Below are 16890 nucleotides of genomic sequence, written 5' to 3'. Positions count from 1 at the left end.
AATGAAGAGAGAGAGAAGCTGCAATCTCTCCAAAAGTAGAGGATTTTTAAGAGAGAATAGAAAATATGCTTATTTTAATGTAATACTGGCATGGTATAGCTCACAGATGAGAATACAAAAGAATGAGGGTCTATTTAGGTGAAGGAGGCCACTAACTGAGTCCAACTAAGTTATGGAATTTTCCAACTTCACTTTGTTGTATTTGGACAAGATTTGGACTAGTTTAGCTCCCATTTTGATCTACATTGATCTAGGAGAGAGGAGAGATAAAAATATCACAATATTTTTGAATTAAAAATCCTCCCACACATGTGAAGGAGGCACCTACCTCAAAGGTCCCCCTCTCCTTACCAGGTTGTCAAAAACTCATCATTCCTCCAAAATATCTCATTTTTTTAGTAATCTCTTAATTTTTAACTAATAAACCTTATACTCAGTCAACTCTTCATCTTATGTAAGCATTTACTCATTTTTGGGTATTTTCTTTTATTCATTGGATTTATCTCATCCCAACACTTGGATTAATCCTATTGGCCCATTGGAACCTTAATTGGACTATAATTTATAAATTTTTGAAAATCTTGACCCTTAGGCTAAGGTCCTTTATATCATTTTTAATTAATTCCTAATGCACCTTGGAGATTTTTTTAAAACTTCTATTTTAGAAAAATATATTTTTGATATTAGGAGAATTTTTATATCCAAAATTATCTCAATATTGAATTATCTCTCTCTAGAATTTTTCTTCTCTCTAGATAAAAACAAGGAAAAATAATATTTTATTGTATTCAGAATTAGGAAATGATTATAGGGGATTGAGGTAAAAGCTTATTCATTATTCAGGTTGAGGAGGAATCTTACATTCTCTCCCACTTGAAAAACGCAAGATGTCCTCATCTCGCAAAGTGGTGGGGGTAATCTTTTGCCAACTCTTCTTCTTTCTCCTAGGTGACATCTTCTAGGGGAAAGAACTACCACTTGACTAAAAACTCTCTCAGGATTCTTCTCTTGATAACCTTCTCCCAAATGTCAAGGATTTCTTCAGGTTGGAGTACCATCTCGCCTTGAGTCGGAGAGATCAATTGTTCATCATCAAGCACATGATGACTCAGGCTGGGTAAATATTTCTTAAGCAAAGTGACGTGGAATACATTATGTACCTTAAGATGGGGAGGTAGAAGAAGTTTATAAGCTAAATCCTCCACTTTATTTATAGCAGCATATGGTCCATAGTATCTGGGAGAGAGCTTCTTGTACTTCCCTAAGGATAAGGAACTTCTTTTTGGTTGTGCTCAAATGAAGACCATATCTGATTCTTCAAACTCTCTCTCTGATCTCTTTTTATATGCATACTGCTTTTGCCTATCTTGGGTTGCCTTAATATCTTTACGGATTGATTGCATTTGCTGGTCCATGTCATTTGGTCCATATAATCAAGCATTTGTCTAGACATTTCGACTCTGATCAATGGGTCGAACCAAGTCAATGGTGTAAGGCAATCTTGTCCATACAAAGCTTTGAGAAAGGCCTTATCCCAATGCTTCGATAATAAGAAGCATTGTAAGCAAATTCAACTAGATGCAAATGGCTTAACCACTTCTTAGGTTCCCTGTCGCATCATGACCGAAGGATATCTTCTATTACCTGATTCACTCTTTTAGTCTGGCCATTTGTTTCGGGATGATAGGCTGTACTGAGATCTAAGAAAGTTCCTACTGCCTTCGAAGAATGCAGCCCAGAATTTTGATGTGAATTCGGGATCTTTGTCACTTACTATCCTTCTGGGTAAGCCATGCAATCTGAAGATCTCTTTAAGGAAAACTCTGGCAACATCCACTGCAGTGTATGTTTCTTTTACTAGAATCAGATGAGCAACTTTGGTAAGCCTGTCAGCTACCACAAAAATGGAGTTGTAACTTGATTGCACTAAAGGTAGTCCATTGACAAAGTCCATATTGAATGTCTAGAGACTGTAGTTTCCTTGGCATTTGGACTCTCTCTACCTTGACTCTCTGACACATTAAGCATTGACGCACATGATTAAGTACATCCTTTTTGAATCCTGGCTTGAGTCCTAGACCAAAAAAAGCTTTTCTTCATGACAAATAGGTTTTTATAAACCCTGGATGTCTAGCTATCAAGCTATCAGGCTATCATGGGCTTCTCCCACAATCCTTCCCTTTATTCCCTCATCATTGGGAACACATAGCCGATTATTATAATACATGCATCCTTCATCCAATTTGTACCCAAGAAATTAACTCATTTTTTGAGGAGTCTTGCTTTCCTACATCAGAAGGGTAGCAAGAGGGGCAAAGAATTTGTCCTGTATGATTTTCTCCCTTGCTTCACTGATCAATTGATTTGACACCACTGTAATTGCAAGCAAGGAGGCTTTTTTGCTGAGCGCATCTGTCACCACATTTTCTTTCCTCGATCGATACTTAATTTAAAAATCGAATTCCTGCAGGGTCTGCATCCATCTCCTTTGACGCATGTTGATATCCCTTTGGGGGAAGATCCACTTCATACTTTGATGATCTGTTTCATCAAGGTGAACCTCTATCCCAAAAGATAATGTCTCCACAACTTCAGAGCATAAACTACTGAGAGTAACTCCAAGTCATGGATGGCATAATTTCTCTCATGTGTTCTGAGTTTTCTGGATTCATATGCCACTGCATGACCTTCCTGCATAAGAGCACCGCCTAAGGCAAACCCATTGGCATCAGTAACTACCTCAAAGGGTTCGGTAAAATCCAGCAATTTAAGGATAGGATTGGTTACTAAGGCTGTCTTCAACTTATCAAAGGCACTCTGACACATTATAATCCATTGAAAAAGGGTACTCTTCTTGAGAAGGTTAGTTAAAGGGGATGCTATTTGAGCAAACCTAGATATAAAGATTCTATACCATCCAGTTAATCTTAGGAATCCTCTGACTTCCTTTATCGACTTGGGTTCCGGCCAATCTATGACTGCTTGGATCTGTGTGAGGTCAGGAGAAATCCCATCCTTTGACACTATAAATCCCAAGTATTCCACTTGGTCAATAGAGAAGGAACACTTGCTCTTTTTTGCAAAGAGTTGGTGTTTCCTTAGGATTTCCAGGACCTTGCACACATGATCTTCATGATCTACAGCATTCTTTGAGTATACTAAGATATCATCAAAGAACAAAATCATCCAAGGATTCTGCATCAGACGATTAAACATCGCCGGGGCATTAGTCAATCCAAACGACATGATTGTGAACTCATAATGCCCATAGCGAGTATTGAATGCTATCTTGGGGATGTCCTGATCCTTGATTTTGATCTGGTAGTACTCGAATTTGAGATCTATCATTGTGAACATTTGTGTCCCACTGAATCGATCGAGAAGTTCATCAATCTTAGGGATAGGATACTTATTTTTAATTGTTAATTGATTCAATCCTCTATAGTCAATATAGAGTCTTAATGTTCCATCTTTCTTGTTTTGAAAGAGAATGGGCGCACCCCAAGGTGAGACACTGGGTCTGACAAATCCCTGCTCTAACAATTGTCTTAACTGTTCCTTACATTCTATGGCTTTAGGGACTGGCATTTTATATGCACACTGGGCTACTGACTGAGCTCCGGGGGTTAACTAGATCTCATGATCTACTTCACGAAAGATGGAGGCATCTCAGTTAGCTCTTCAGTGAACACATCTGCATACTCACTTAACCACTCTGGTTCTTTAGCTTTGCATTTTATGTCTACTGGATTCATCTTAATGACATAAATAGCTTGCCTCTTTCTGAGCCCTTTTAACAATTTAGAAGCCTTGACTAGTTGTAGCACAGGGGATCCGGAAATTCTAGTTCCTTGAACTTTATTCCCATGAAGGTCGAGGAAAGAGATGGTTCCATTGTGATAATGAATGTCAGCTTGATTATTATGGAGCCAATCCATTCCAAGGATTCCATCATAGACTCCCAAGGGTAGGACTCTGAACTAGCAATCTCTTACGTTCCCATCTAGAATAAACTGAATAAGGTCTATCTCAAGGTGTGTGAAAAGAATCTTTCCACTCGCCAATTCCACTTGCATAGGTTTCCGTGATTTTTGATTTAGGACTAATTTACGTAGACATCATTGGAAATAAAAGAATGAGTACTGCTTGAATTAATCAAAAGATTGAATTGCTTACCTTGGTACTCTGCTAGAGTCTGAAGGACTCAAAATTGATGGTTATTCCCCTGATGCTCAATTGTGGCATAGATTTGTTCTTTTTCTTCCTCCACTTCCTCATCTATAGTGACGGCTCTAGCTGCTGTTGTCTGAGGTGGAACTCCTTCTTTTTGGTTTCCCCAATTCTTGGGAGGCTGCTTTGCATGGAGGTTGTAGGTGAGCTGGCACTCTTCTGGGATTAGCCTGATTTTGGCACTAGGGACTCTGATTGGACTGATATGAAGGAGCCTGTCTTTGAATTTTGGGACCCTGGCTTCCTTGGCCCACAGAAGGAGATGGGAAATCCTTGAGTTGGAGTCCAAACCCATGACATCCAAAGTACCTGTTCTCACTTCGAAGCTCTTCCCTCTGCATTCTTGAAAGAGCCAGAGTTCCTAAGAAAGAACTTCGAGGGAAAGGTCTTCCTTCATTCTTGAAACTTCCCAACTCCAAATTCTAGTAGGAACCTTGGTGTCTCTTTGGAGGTGGAAGGTTGTTGGAAGAACTTCCCGGTGTCTGGAATCTCTTGAAGGATGAGGGAGTTGGCTTTGGCAGGACTTTAGACGATGAAGGATTTGGCAAAGTCCTTCGCCATTCTTACAGCTTCTTCCATGGAAATTGGCTTGGCATTTTTGACCAGAGTGTCTAAAGGTTTGTTCATTCCTCGAATGAACCTGGCCATAAGTTGCTCTTCATCTAGTGGTGGTGAGTACTTGAGGAGAAGAGCAAATGCCTCATGATATTCTTCAATGGTTTTGCTCCCTTAGTTTAGCTCTAAGAATTCATTCATCTTGGACAAAATCCCTTCCTAACATAGGCTTTAAGATCATTCCAGGACTGGGTATTCCTATCCAGATGGTTGGTATCGTAATGGTTTCTCCATGCCACCCTGGTTGTTTTCATAATCTTCAGCCTAGCAAGAGCCATTTTTCTCCTCTCGTTGTATCCAGTGACATCAAAATATTCCTCCTTTGCCTCAACCCACTTCTCCCACAGCCTCGCCCAAGTTCTCCCCTTCACCTTTGAGAGGGTCCTGGCTAAGTTTTGTGAAGAGCCTTTGCGAACATCGGGGTCAAGCTCTTCTTCATCAGTGATTGAGAGGATCTGACTCAGGGCCACGGTTCCCATGCCTCATGATTCTGCCAAAATGATACATTATTAAATTTTTATTTTGATTTCATCCACGATATCCTAAGACTTAAGAGGTTCAAAAAATAATTTCTTAAACAAGATAAATGATCTTATTGGAGATCTATGACATATGTCTGGTAGCAGATTTTGCTTCATCAACTCGTCACATAATAAACAATAACTTATATAACAAGGAATTTTCCAAAAAACATTTCTTTATTTATATAAAGGTTGCAATATGTACATAGAGCATCTCGGCTCCAGAAAGTCAGAATCTCCTAGGGAGATGCATAAGACTGTGATACTAGGCTATAGTTATGCCCCGGTACAAATGTTCCCTTACTGCCAACAAGGGAGCTACTATCTTCTCCTTAGGAATAAAGCGACTAAGAAGTCTGTAGATATGGCAGGAAAGTCTAAAATCTCGAGGCATAGGGTGATATAAAATAACACCATGTATCACTTTTAGCCTCATTAGAATCATGGCCAATGAGATATTCTGCCTCAGCATCGCGCACTGGATCGCAAAAGAGACGTGGACATACTGCCCTCCTGCAAACCACTTGTGCTATCGTCTCTCCACTGGGTAAGGGTAATATAAATCCTCAAAATGAACTACGAGTCTGGCTTGGATTGTTCGAGTTGTAGTAGAAGAGATGAGATGCTTGAAGGCGAAAGCAGTCATATCTTGGGCTGGGTGAGATTGGGAACACCAGATAAGTGTGGAACTTCCATCTATAAAACCAAATTCTTTGATTAAAAATTTTTAATGAAGCTTAAGGAATGAAAATACATTAATACATAAATGCTCTTTCTGAGTTTTTATTATAAATTTCTAATAAGAATTCATTTATCCTTATTAGCTTTCATCAAAGCTCTAATACCAGCCTACGAGACCCCCACCCCCTCATGGTGCCCCCTCCTCCACCGAGGGCACTGGCGACGGAAGTAGCGTCAGCCTCTTACACGGGGTAGGGATCCACACTCGGGGCCTCATCCACGGATATCCGGATAAGAGACTAGCTCGGTTGTTCCTCCTAAACTGAGACCGAAAAAACTTCCCTCGCCCAAAAGGCACGGGCGATTCCACCAAGAAAATCATCTAACGGGAGAATTGATTTAACGAGTCAAAGTCTTAACTATTCAAATTGATCCGACCAAACCCAAAGTCACATGGTCAAATCAAAGAAGAGGCTTGCACTTGGTCCATAGAATCAGTGCTTTTTTCCTCCTTTAACGAGGCACAGCCCGCTGATTCCCTTCCACCACAGAACAAGCATCTTCCTAGGACTTATTCTAACTAACGTAACTAATCCTAACTTATTTGTATCACAAGAATCCCCCAATCCAGCCTATGGGTTAGCCAACCACCCATTAACCACTATATTGGTGGGATTCCTTTATATACAAATTTGGTTATATTTTGCTCGGGTATTGAGGAAAAGAGTTCCCACGTCCCTAGCCGGCGTTTCAAGCAAAAGTTAAGGTAGGCATACCACGTATACACCCAATATATGAAATTACCATTATAACAAATTCAGCTATCTTTAAAATAATCTTTCAATGAAAATCATAGTATTATTGAACATAATCCTCCAAAATTTTGGGTCCATTGTATTACAAAATATATCATCTGGACTCTATTGATGAAGACCAGCTGGTCAACCAACGAGATCCAATATCGAATTCAGATCACAAAAGTCATTCCTCTAAGTTTATCTGAATCTTCCTCGATGTATGCATGATGGGTGTCCTAGCAACTGCGAGCCTGTGCGCATCACCTGGTCAAGACCCTCTACGATCCTACTTAGGTGTCCTAGCACTTCACTCCTCAGGGGACCGCTTCGTCTCGGTCGTTGCCCATCATACCAGAAGCACACCATCTTAACCATACTGAGGTTGGTCAAGACATCGGGAGGCTTTGCCCACGTGAGTGACGTCCCTCGACGACTCCCCGTCAGCTGTTGCACAATGAGCTTCTTCTTAGATAAACACATACGAAATGCTTCCTCCAGTGTACTACTTTTGCCTATCTTGGGCTACCTTTATATCTTTACGGATTGATTACATTTGCTGGTCCATGTTATCAAGCATTTGTCTGGACATCTCTTTACGGATTGATTACATTTGCTGGTCCATGTTATCAAGCATTTGTCTGGACATCTCGACTCTGATCAATGGATCAGACCAAGTCAACGGTGTAAGGAAATCTTGTCCATACAAAGCTTTTAAAGGACTCATCCCAATGAACACCATATTGGGGAATATGGGAATTTCCCACAAGTTTGGGACACGTGGTCAAAAGTTTGGATTAACCATAACTTGAACACCACTAATCCAAAATGAGCGTTTTATAGCTCTTTCGATTCCATTTTTCAAGCGCTTTCCAACGATAGGTCATATGATAGGGTTTTGAGAAAATTACAAACATGTTATCCATGTACCCTTTTTTAAGTATTCAAAAATGGGACATGGGTCATATGATAGGGTTTTGAGAAAATTACAAACATGTTATCCATGTTCCCTTTTTTAAGTATTCAAAAATGGAAATTGGGAAATTCCCAAATTCACTAATATGGTGTTAATGCTTCGATGATAAGAAGTATTGTAAGAAAATTAGACCAGATGCAAATGGCTTAACCACTTCTCGGGTTCCCTACCGTGCAGCATGACCAAAGGATATCTTCTATTACCTGGTTCACTCTTTCCCTCTGGCCATCTGTTTCGAGGTGATAGGCTATGCTGAGATCCAAGAAAGTTTCTACTGCTTCAAAGAATGCAGTCTAGAATTTGGATGTGAATTTGGGATCTCTGTCACTTACTATCCTCCTATAAGCCATGATATTTGCAGATCTCTTTAAAGAAAACTCTGGCAACATCCACTGCAGTGTATGTTTCTTTCACTGGAATCAAATGGGCAACTTTGGGTAGCCTGTCAACTACCACAAAAAAGGATTTGTAACTTGATTACACTGAAGGTAATCCAGTGACAAAGTCCATACTAACACATTCCCACTTCATTTGAGAAATGTCTAGAGGCTACAGTTTCCCTAGCATCTTGACTCTATCTGTCTTGACTGTCTGACACATTAAGCATTTTTGCACATGATCAAGTACATCCTTTTTGAGTCCTAGCCAGAAGAAGCTTTTCTTCACAGACATATAGGTTTTTACAAACCCTGGATGTCCAGCTACTATCAAGCTATCATGGGCTTCTCTCATAATTCTTCCCTTTATTCCCCTTCTCTCATAATTCTTCCCTTTATTCCCTCATCATTGGGAATACATGGCCGATTATTATAATACATGCATCCATCATCCAATTTGTACCTAAGAACTTGACTCGTTTCCTGAGGAGTCTTGCTTTCCTGCATCAAAAGGGTAGCAATAGGGGCAAAGAATTTGTCCTGCATGATTTTCTCCTTTGTTCACTGATCAATGGATTTGACACCACTGTAATTTGCAAGCAAGGAGGCTTTTTTATTGAGTGCATCTGCAACCGCATTTTCTTTTCCTAGTTGATACCTAATTTCAAAATATCCATTTACAAATACACCACCTCTATTTTACAACATTACAAACCTACTACATTTCACAGGTGATGGTAGACAAGGTTTGTTGGGTTATGCCCAACACTTAGAAACAAAAGCGATGATTGCATAACAACAAAGGGATTTTCTACAGATAGAGAACACTCAAAATAAAAAACCTAAATGGGTTGTATGCAAAGAAGTTTATGGCAAACAAAGAAACAATTCAAGACCTGGAGAAAAAGATTGATGCTTTAAGGAGAAAGGACACATCACTAGGGCCACGTAAAAGAAGAAGGCAACTTTGCAACATAGAGAAAATGAAAGTTAGAAGTGGAGGGATGAAGAAGCGAGTATAGGTTTTGTAAGGTAATGTTAACTCTTGTTTCATATATATTTCTCTTTTTAGATTAGGTTCTTTGTTTGAAACTAGACATAAGTAATCAGATTTGATGTTATTCTATTTTAAGATCTTTACTTCATCCAGAGTCCAAGGTACATTCTGAAGCTGGAGTGTATTACTGTCATTTGGTACCAAAAGGAATAGTGGAAGAGATGATGTATCAAAAGAAGTTTCAAAAAATCAATGAGAAGCATGTTTCTTCTTTTATGAACAAGAACTAGCTCGATGCAACTCAAGCAATGCTGGATGAGACTGGCATCTCTCAGAAAGCATATAGTATAATGTTTAAGAAACTAGCAGAGAAATGTCAAAGTAAGAAGCATAAAGGTTAGTTACTTCCAAGACCAATGCAAGTAAAGTCAGCACGCCAAAATGTGAACTCAGAGGTGTTTGAGAAACTTGGTTCACTACTAGTACATACTGAAGCAACATTCATTGTTAAAGACAAAGAGGTACTCTTTAACCATAGCACAACAATATTTTCTTTGATCTTGAAGCTTTGCAAAGGTACGGAGTTCAGTTCTTTGAGATTAGTCAAGAAAAATGTGAAGGAGTTCTAAAATTTGTTTTGAAACTGGATGAGTGTGAGATTTTGAAGAACAGAAAAATGGAGAGGGTTACTATCACTCTATTGAATAGGGCCCTAGACACATCAATTACAAAATATGATGCAAGATATTTCAGTGCTCAATCAGAGAATAACATATTGCCACTTGGATCTTTTGAGGTATCTTCTTTATCATTGAATATGACTGTGTATTACGTTGAAATAATTTAAACACGAAACTTGTATTAAACATGAGCTTCTTCCTAATGACACAGGTGGATAAAGAAGACTTTAAAATTTTGCATTGGGTGTTTCATCAAACTGCAATTCCATCATTGATTAGTGAACAAAGAAATGGAAGGGCCTTTCATGTGCCTGGGCTCGGTGACTATAAAGTGGAATGGCACATGGGAGAGCTGATTATTCTAAAAGAGTAATCCTTATGATTCTATATTCTAAAGTATCATTTTCATGCATACAAGATGCATTTTGATTATTTATATAAAAGAGATTTAGTTTTATTATAAAAGTATTACTTTCATTATTATTGATTTTATGCATAAAAGAATATTTTTTTATTATAAAAGTGTTACTTTTATCATTATTGATTTTTATGCATAAGAGGATGCATAAAAGAATTTTATTTTTATTATAAAAGTGTTACTTTTATCATAATTGATTTTCGTGCATAAAAGTATGCATAAAAGATTATTATTTTTATTATAAAAGTGTTACTTTTATCATTATTGATTTTTATGCATGAGGATGCATAAAAGAAATTTATTTTTATTATAAAAGTGTTACTTTTATCATATTTGATTTTCATGCATAAAAGTATGCATAAAAGATTTTTTTTTAATTATTAAAGTGTTACTTTTATCATATTTGATTTTCATGCATAGAAGTATGCATAAAAGATTATTTTTTTATTATAAAAGTGTTACTTTTATCATATTTAATTTTCATGCATAGAAGTATGCATAAAAGATTATTTTTTTATTATAAAAGTGTTACTTTTATCATATTTGATTTTCATGCATAGAAGTATGCATAAAAGATTATTTTTTATTATAAAAGTGTTACTTTTATCATATTTGATTTTTATGCATAAAAGATTATTTTTTTATTATAAAAGTGTTACTTTTATCATATTTGATTTTCATGCATAGAAGTATGCATAAAAGATTATTTTTTTATTATAAAAGTATTACTTTTATCATATTTGATTTTCATGCATAGAAGTATGCAAAAAAGATTATTTTTTTATTATAAAAGTGTTACTTTTATCATATTTGATTTTTATGCATAAAAGGGTGCATAAAAGATATTTTTTTATATTAAAAGTGTGATTTTCATCATAAATGATTTTTATGCATAAATGGGTGCATAAAAGATATTTTTATATTAAAAGTGTGATTTTCATCATAAATGATTTTTATGCATAAATGGGTGCATAAAAGATATTTTTTATATTAAAAGTGTGATTTTAATCATAAATGATTTGTATGCATAAACATATGCATAAAAGAAATTCTTTCATGTTAAAAGAGTGATTTTCATCATAAATGATTTCTATGATGATAAAAGTGTGACTTTCATCAGAATCAGATTTTATGCATATAGAATCTTTATAATTAAATAAGGGTTCTCCTTAATCCTCTGTTTAATTTTTGTAAAAATTGAAAAAATGAATAAGTAGATAATCTATGAGAAGAAATGCTACCGTTTCATATTCACTAATATGGTAATGAGAAAATTCAATTAAACTATCGAAGTCGGAGATCAAGATAAATGATTATTTTATTCCTCATAAGAAATTCATGTTTTAGAAATCTGTAAGCAAATATTTGTCGAACGAAATTTAGAGAAATTGAAATAGTACCTTTCGAGAAAGATAGTTTAGGAAGAACCTTTCCAGACCCAAACTCTGACTCGGACTATTGACCAAGACCTAATTCCTTCGTCAAATTTCAACGACGATGTGCCCAGTTCAAGAAAAATGTACTCAAATCTCCCACCGAATCTAAAACTAAGTTAAGACTTTTGATTTTGATCTGAAGATCAAGTTAACAGAATTTGAGGAATTCTGTTTGGAATTCAGACCTGGATCTAGAAGTATTGGGATACGAATTTAAGATTTATTTCATGGTATTCAAACAAAATCAAAACTAAAAACTTGCATAGAAACCCTGTTTTCTTAAAGGACTGTCTTACGCCAGAATGCTGGAGGGAGCATTTGGTATATATGTTTATCTAAGGGAAGTTCGGTTGCAAGAGCTGGCGGGGAGTCTTCGAGGGACGGCTCATGCGGCAAAACCTACCGAGGACTTGACTAGCCTCGATATGGTTAAAATGGTGCGCTTCCGGTACGATGGACGAGGGCCGACGAAGCGGTCCCTGAGTGAAGTGCCAAGACACCTAAGGAGGATCCTGGAGGATTCTAACCAGGTGATGCACGGGCTCGCGGTGCCGAGGACACCCATGCGTGAAAGATATATATGTATGGTGACGAATGATTATTGTAATCTATTACTGGATCTCGTTGTTTGCTGACCAGCTCGTCCCAACGGAGAGTCCAGAGTGGTACTGTTTTTGTGAAACAAAGGATTGAATGGAAATTTTGAGTTATGAAATTTTGAATTATGAAATCTATGATCGTATCTGTATTGTCAATGGATTTTTTATATTAAAGTTTTAAAGAGAAGTGTGTGCATATCTGTTTTCTAAAGCTAAAGTTAAGAAAGGCAATTCAATTATGGGTGGGTGAGTACTTGTTTGGATCTACCGATTCCAGTGGCAGGGTGGTGGCTAACCCATGGGCCGGATGGGGTTAGGCTAAAATCAGTGGAGTTTTAATAATCAAACTGACAAATCTTAGAATTACGCTAGGATCCGAGTAGATAGTTAATTCCCTGATAAATTTCTCGATTGAGTGGATCAACGGCTATGCCTAATCTTGATTAGGAAAAAAGCATTGAATTGCTCAGATGATCAAATTATATCAGTGATAGTTTCATTCCATCTGGTTTATTCACGTGGAGGATAGTTTGGAATTGATCTCGTTAGAAAAATTCGTTAAGAAAATTTAAAAGGTGGAATCGTCCCCGCTTTTCGGGCATGGGAAATTTTCCCAGTTTTGGTTTTCGGAATGACCACCAGCCTAGTCTCGTGCCCGGACATTTGAGGGCGAGGCCTCGAGTGAGAAACCCTGCCCCGCGCATGAGGGGGCTGCTTTCACTCTGTCAGCTCTACCGGGAGTCCGGAGGGGGCAAAGGGGTCTCACACATTTGCACCGTTGGAGGCAACAATTTTGACTGGCTTTTTATTGCCCTTATTAAATATCTTTTTCCATATGGATGCAATGTGTCTGGGTCTATAATTCTTGCTACAATAGCGTGCATTGTATATGATAGGTAGTAGGGGAATCTTAGTGCTTGGCAACCATACCCCTGACCAAACACCCGCAATGCAAACTATTTCTTGACAAGCACCATCTTCTCAGCATTTAAAGGCACTTTGTGTCCACCACAAAACCTATTGTTTTCCCAGTTGAGACTTTGCCATAGGGCCACATCTAGCTTCTTGTCCCAATCATTTTTGTTAGCATTTACAATTTTCTTTAGAATCTTGGTCAGAACCTTGTTGGTTGATTCTGCCTAGCTGGCCGTTGCACTGTGGGTAGTAGGGTGAGGACTTCTTATGATTGATCAGGTATCTCTCCATCAACCCTTTCATTACTTTGTTCATGAAATGTGTGGCGTCATTCTATATCATTCGACACCTCAGAATTTCAAACTTTCATGCCAAGTCTATAGACTCCTTAGTTGCTTTATTCCTAAAATGGAAAGTAAGTGGACATTTGTATCAGGGCATGGCTATGGCCCAATACAATCGTCATATGCGTCTCCTGAGGAGATTTTGAATTCTGGAGCCGAGCTACTCTATGTACATATTGTAACTTTTATATAAATAAAGAAATGTTTTTCGAAGAAAAACTCCCTGTTGTATGAGTGATTGTTTATGGACGATCTGATAAAGAAAAATTTGTTATCGGACATATGTCATAGTAGATCTCCAATAAGATCATTGTCTTGTTTAAGAAATTGTTTTTCGAACCTCTTAATTCTTAGGATCTCGTGGATGATATCAAAATAAAAATTTAATAATATATAAATTTTTGGCAGAATCATGAGACGAGGAAACCATGGCCGTCAGCCAGACCCTCTCTCTGAAGATAACGAGCTTGACCCTGATGTTTGCAAGGCTCTTCATAGGACTCAGCCAGGACCCTTCAAAGGAGAAGGGGAGAACCTAGGCAAGGCTATGGAGAAATGGGTGGAAGCCATGGAGGAATATTTTGACGTCACAGGCTACAATGAGCGGAGCAAAATGGCTCTTGCCCGGCTGAAAATAGTGAAAACAGCCAGGGTAGCATGGAGGAACTACTGTGACACCAACCGTCTGGAGGACAGAAATACTCAGTCCTTGAACGACCTAAAAACCTATCTAAGAAAGAGATTTTGTCCTCCTGGATTTTTGGAAACCAAAATGAACAAATTCTTAGAGCTAAAGTAGGAGAGCAAAACCATCGAGGAATATCACCAGGCCTTTGCTCTTCTACTCAAATATTCACCACCTTTAGATGAAGAGCAACTCATGGCCAGGTTCATTTGGGGAATGAACGAACCCTTGGACACACTGGTCAAAAATGCCAAGCCAGTGTCCATGGCTGAAGCAGTAAGAATGGCAAAGGATTTTGCCAAAGCCTTTGTAGTAAAGGTCTCGCCAAAGCCTGTACCCTCTAACTTTAAAAGATTCCAAGCCTAGGGAAGTACTTCAAACTTTCCACCCCCGAAGAGGCAGCAAGGCCCGAATCAGAATCAGGATGTAGGAAGATTCCGAAGTGAAGGAAGACCCTTCCCCCAAAATACTTTCTCAGGAACCCCACCTCTTACAAGAAATCAGAGGGATGAGCTCAGAAGTGAAAATCGATGTTTCGGATGCCAAGGGTTTGGTCACCAATTAAAAGACTGCCCGACTCCTACCATGTCAAGGGAACATGGAAGTCAAGGACCCTGAGTTCAGAGACCAACCCCTTCATACCAGTCTAATCAAGGTCCGTCTCGCCCAAGCCAGGGAAACCCCAGAAGAACTCCAGCTCAGCCATCTGCCTCTGTCCAAAGTAACCTCAGAACTCCTTCCCAGAACTAGGGCAACCAAAGAGAAAGAGTTCCGCCTCAGACTGCAGCAGAGCAGTCATAATTTCAGATGTAGTAGAAGAGGAAAGAGGGCAGATCTATGCTGCAATTGAAAATCAAGGGCCAAACCAGCAATTCTCCGTCATCCATACCCCAGCAGAGTATCAGGGTAAGCCTTTTAAGCTGTTGATTGATTCAGGAAGTTCTCATTCATTCATTTCCCCTGGGAGGATGCTTGCGTAAGCTAGTCTTAGAATAGATATCAGGGAAACCTATGCAAGTTGAATTGGCTAGTGGGAAGACTCTTTTCACTCACCATGAGATAAATCTTATCCAATTCAATCTAGATGGTAATGTAACCGACTGTCAATTTAAAGTCTTACCTCTGGGAGTTTTTGACGGGATCCTTGGAATGGATTGGCTCCACAAAAATCAAGCTGACATACACTGTCACAATAGAACCATTTCCTTCCATGACCTTCACGGGAACAAAGTTCAAGGAACTGGAGTTTCCGAATCCCCAGACCTTCGGTTAGTAAAAGCTTCCAGGTTGCTGAAAGGACTTAGGAAGAAGCAGCAAATTTATGTTGTCAAAATGAACCCAGTAGACTCAAGCTTAAGGCTAAAGAACCAGAATGGTTAAGTGAGTTTGATGATCTATTCCCAGCAAAGCTAACTAAAATGCCTCCAATCTGGGAAGTAGATCATGTGATTGAATTGACCCTCGGAGCTCAGTCAGTAGCCCTCCGCACGTATAAAATGCCAGTTCCTGAAGCCTGAAGCCATCGAACTCAAGGAACAACTTAGACAGCTGTTAGAACAAGGGTTTGTAAGACCCAGTGTTTCACCTTGGGGTGCGCCAGTTCTCTTTCAGAAAAAGAAAGATGGAACGTTTAGACTTTGTGTGGACTACAGAGGTCTAAATCAGCTGACAGTTAAGAATTATAAGTATCCTATCCCCAGAATTGATGAGCTTTTGGATAGGCTAAATGGATCCTAGATCTTCACAAAGATACATCTCAAATCTGGGTATTACCAGATCAGGATCAACGATCAAGATATACTAAAAACAACCATCAATACTCGCTATGGGCATTATGAATTTACTGTCATGCCGTTCGGATTAACTAATGCCCCAGCTACATTCAATCGCCTAATGCAAGATATCCTCAGAGAATACTTGGATGATTTTGTTCTAGTTTTCTTTGATGACATTCTAATTTACTCAAGGAATGCAGCTGACCATGAGACTCATGTCAGAAAAGTTCTTGAGATTCTAAGGAAGCATCAACTCTTTGCCAAAAAGAGCAAATGCACTTTCTCTGCTAACCACGTTGAATACTTGGGCTTTTTGGTATCCAAGGATGGAATTTCTCCAGATTCCACAAAAGTCCAAGCAATCACATAGATTGCCTTGAACCAAAGATAGTGAAAGAAGTTAGAGGATTCTTGGGATTGACTGGTTGGTATAGGATTTTTATACCAAAGTATGCTCTCATATCTTCCCCCCTGACTAACCTTCTCTAAAAGAATACCCCATTTCAGTGGTCTGCCAAGTGCCAGAGTGCTTTTGATAAGCTGAAGACCGTCTTGGTAAACTAATCCCGTTCTGAAACTGCCAGATTTCTCTCTACCCTTTGAGGTAGTAACTGATGCAAGTGGTTTTGCCCTGGGAGGTGCACTTATGCAAGAAGGTCATGCAGTGGCCTATGAATCCTGAAAACTTAGAATGTATGAGAGGAATTATGCTGTCCACAACTTGGAACTACTTTCAGTAGTATATGCCCTCAAGTTGTGGAGACATTACCTACTGGGACAAAGATTCATTTTGACAGATCATCAGAGCTTAAAGTGGATCTTCACTCAGAAGGATCTCAACATGCGC

Source organism: Cibotium barometz, chromosome 6, assembly GCF_041138505.1.
Source record: "Cibotium barometz isolate CiBa-2024 chromosome 6, ASM4113850v1, whole genome shotgun sequence".
In the NCBI taxonomy this organism is placed as follows: domain Eukaryota; kingdom Viridiplantae; phylum Streptophyta; class Polypodiopsida; order Cyatheales; family Cibotiaceae; genus Cibotium; species Cibotium barometz.
The sequence above is the reverse complement of the archived record's forward strand: the minus strand, read 5'-3'. Positions refer to the sequence as shown.